The sequence below is a fragment of the Rattus norvegicus genome, chromosome 1, assembly GCF_021556685.1.
Source record: "Rattus norvegicus strain SHRSP/BbbUtx chromosome 1, alternate assembly SHRSP_T2T, whole genome shotgun sequence".
NCBI classification, from domain to species: Eukaryota; Metazoa; Chordata; class Mammalia; order Rodentia; family Muridae; genus Rattus; species Rattus norvegicus.
The window spans coordinates 25,139,077-25,142,960 of NC_141534.1; the positions used below are offsets into that span (position 1 = coordinate 25,139,077).

Genomic DNA, 3,884 nt, shown 5'->3' on the forward strand with positions numbered 1-3,884 from the left:
AACTAAATGTACTTTTAAATTATGCTGTCTAGGTATGGCCTCCATAGACTCATGTGTTTAAACAAGCCTATGGAAGTCAGGGAGTAGAATGTGATAGTTTCCATATGCTTGGCCCAGAGAGAAGGTGTGGCCTTCTTGGAGGAAGTGTGTCACTGTAGGGGTGGGCTTGGAAACCCTTCTAGCTACCTGAGGATGCTCAGTCTGTTCCTGGCTTCCTTCGGGTGAAGATGTAGAACTCAGCTCCTCCTGCACCATGACTGCCTGGATGCTGCCATGCTCCCACCTTGATGATAATGGACTGAACCTCTGAACCTGTAAGCCAGCCCCAGTTAAACGATGTCCTTTATAAAACTTATATTGGTCATGGTATCTGTTCACAGCAATAAAACCCTAAGACATGACCCCAGAAGGGGATTTCAACTCTACATCATTGTCTCAAGGCAAACAAATCAAAGAGTCCCCTTCTGCCTCCTCATCCCCAGACAGACTTCCTGAGGACCTGTCATCACACATTAATCCTGGGGATGTTTGCCAGGAAGATATGTCCATATTGTCATCCTCTGATGACTTTGGGAAGGCCTTTGTAATGTCCTCTCCAGAGAAGCAGCCAGCAGACACAGTAAATCCAAGGTCTGAATCAGTCACTGTCTTCCAGCAAAACAAAAAGAGTCAAGTCAGAAGTCTGGCATCACTTTTCCCTGGCCCCCATGGATAGACTCAAAGCAGTGTGTCAGTACTGTAGCTGTATTATTAATCGAGGGAAGAAGGGATATGTTGGCACCAGTTGTTTGATGCTACACCTATGCAGATGCCACGCTGAGGTTGTAGGAAACCAGAAGGACTTTCTGGGTACAAGTTTGGCAAACTTTCCATATGCCACTTTAGCCACTGCAGAAGGCTCCTCCAAATTAATTGACTTGTCAGCAGCGGTCAGAAAAAACTATCAAGGTATGTTTCCTACTAATAGCAAGAAGACCTCAAAGCTGTGGAATTACATTTCTATTTGTCCAGCAGATTCAAGGAAGGTGGTGTGCCTGCACTGAGGCTGGACCATCAGCAGGGGCAAGAAGCCCACCAACTTGGGCACCAACTGTCTTTTGAGACATCTGCAGTGGTTCTAAGGCCATGTACTCAAGAATGATGTCTCAGAGGCCACTCTGTCCTATTTTCCAGGCATCTGGAGACCTCTGGGTATGGAGCTCTCAGTGGCCTCCTCTTTGTATGATTCTCCAGAGAAGTTCTATGACTCTTATCCAGTTGCCAAAAACATCACAAGTCTTATAGCTGAAGTGATTGCACTTGACCTTTAGCCATACTCCCTTGTAGACAACCTTGGCTTTAACAGGCTGCTTTAATACTTGAAACCTCAGTACTCTTTACCCTCCCCTTCCTACTTCTCTAGAACAGCCATCCCAGGTTTGTATGTCAATGTGAAACAGATAATTACATCACATCTGAAGGAAGCTGAGAGTGTCGTGCTCCATTTCACCTCTGGAATACGGATGAGTAGTCAGACTAGTGAATACCTGACCCTTACAGCTCACTGGGTAACCTTTGCATCTGCTGTCTGCCCACATCGTGAGGAGCCCCATTGTTCAGCACTTTTAGATGTGTCACAGATCGACTGTGACTATAGTGGAAACAGCATTCAGAGTGTTGTTGGGAAGCTTGGGTGACTTCCATTAGCATCACTGCCATTGACAATCCAAGAATAGGGAAAGTGCTGAGTGAGTGTGAATACTCAAATGTACAGTGTTTCAGTCACACAGTAAGTCTGATTGTGAGCGAGGCTATCAAGAGCTAAAGGATGGTGCAGAACTTACTGAGTATTGCTTGGAAGCTGTGCGAGTGGGTCCATCGGTCACCCAGAGCAAGAGAGAAATTAGCAGAACTGCAGAAAGAGTGTGAGCCGCCTCAGCACCAGCTGATCCAGGATGTACCATCCAAGTGGAGCACATCATTCCACATGCTTGAACGTCTAATTGAGCAGAAGAGGACAATTAATGAGGAATCTATTGAGTGTAACCTCAGAGAATTGATCAGCTGTGGCCAGTGGGAGGTTATGCAGTCTGTATGCCATGTGCTGAGACCATTCGATGCTGCAAGACGAGAGACGAGAGCCCATATGTCAAGTCATCCCCATGATCCACATCCTCAGCAGAAAAGCTGAGATGCTATTTGGGGAGACAATGGGCATTGATACCATGCTTAAGTCCCTGAAGGAAGCTATGGTGAGCCGCCTGTCTGCCACCCTCCATGACCCCTGTCTGCCACCTTCTATGACCACAGGTTCATCTTTGTCACACTGCTGGGCCCTGGCTACAAAGCTTCCCTGGTAACTGAGTAGGAGACAGAGCAGTACAGGCAATACTTAATTGGGAAGCTTGAAATACTGAATTCTACCTCAGAGGACACAGTCACCTCCAATGGCTGTGACTCGGGGTCCCCACTTAAAGACACAGGCACAAAGGAGAGCCAGTGGTCATTCACACCATAAAAGAGAGATCAGAGAGAAAGAAGCTACCCGGAGACATGGTGCTTGCATGTTTGGAGAAGGAGGTGCTGGAACACAGCTGTGACCCACTTACCTACTGGAGTCTGACGCAGTCATCCTGGCCTGGGCTGTCTACCTTAGCAGTTCAGTTTCCAAGTACAGTCACCTCAGAAAAGCTGTTCAACCCACCCATGGAGGCTGGCAGCTTTGATCAGTCCAGGCTCATGATGGAGCATTTTGAAAAGTTCATTTTTTAAAAAGTGAATCTCCCTTCAATATACTTTCAGTAGAGACCTGAAGAGATGGAGCCGCCAGACTGGAAGGAAATGTGCTTCAGAGTGCTAGCTAGTCAGTAGTAGGACTGACTCACTGGGCAGGGCCATATGGGACAGCAGACCTTGCCAGATTTCACCGTAATATCCTCATGTGCCTTACTCCTCCTTTAGGCCAGGTGTCAAAGTGCATTTTCAGAAACCCACTAGAAACAAAGTCTTGGCAATTATGAAATAGGATGATCAGGTTTAAAACTATACAGCTTTTTTTAAGGTAATAGTAATCTGTTTTACTAGAGTTGAAGGAAGACATAAACATTTATATTATGTTATATTATTATATTTATAAATGTATAAACATATATTAATATTATGTAAGGTTTTTATTCAGTTGTATAAAAAATCCCCATAAACCAGGTGCTGTATTTTAATTAAATATCATTTTAATTGCAACAAAACATCTTTGTGGCTGTCAAATAAAACCTGTAAATAGGAGGTGGAGCCATGCTGACTGAATAGTTCTTAGCCACAGGTTCCAAGAGTTTGTCAAAGAAAGAATATTCTGGAAGCTGTTTGCCATGACAGATCTGGGCATTTGAAAACAAAACTGAACTTGGGTATATCATGGAGTGTCAGTCACATGACTAGTTGGTCATAAGAACATTCCCATGTCAAGTATTCACATTCAGGTTTTCCATCTTCAGTTAACCCAGAGATACCCCACTTATCATGAGCACGTCGAAGATGGAGCCAAGGTTTGAAGTCATGCTTAGGACTTCACCAGTGACATGTTTACATATGACATGTTTACAACAGATGGCCCGTTGATCAAATCTCCATGCCTCTCATTTATTTTTGCATCTCTATACAATAAAACTATCTCATAAAAAGTATGCACTGACCCCCTAACAGTTTGACCAGACTATAGCTCAGATTCTGCTATGAGGGGTAGCTTTTTTTTTTTTTTAACAGAAAAAGCACTTGTTTATTGTAGTCATGAGAAAAGCCTTAGGCATTCAGATATTTCCCCCTACGATAGAGAAGACTCAACCATCATTAGGGCATTATAGAATCCCAAGGATATCAAAATGAAGTATCAGCTATCAGATTCTTTACCA

General features: G+C 44.2%; 1 pseudogene; it reads left to right on the plus strand.

The window, feature by feature from the left end:
* Positions 1-397: 397 nt before the first annotated feature.
* On the plus strand, positions 398-2,784 carry Zbed4-ps1 (zinc finger, BED-type containing 4, pseudogene 1; annotated as a pseudogene).
* Positions 2,785-3,884: the final 1,100 nt, after the last annotated feature.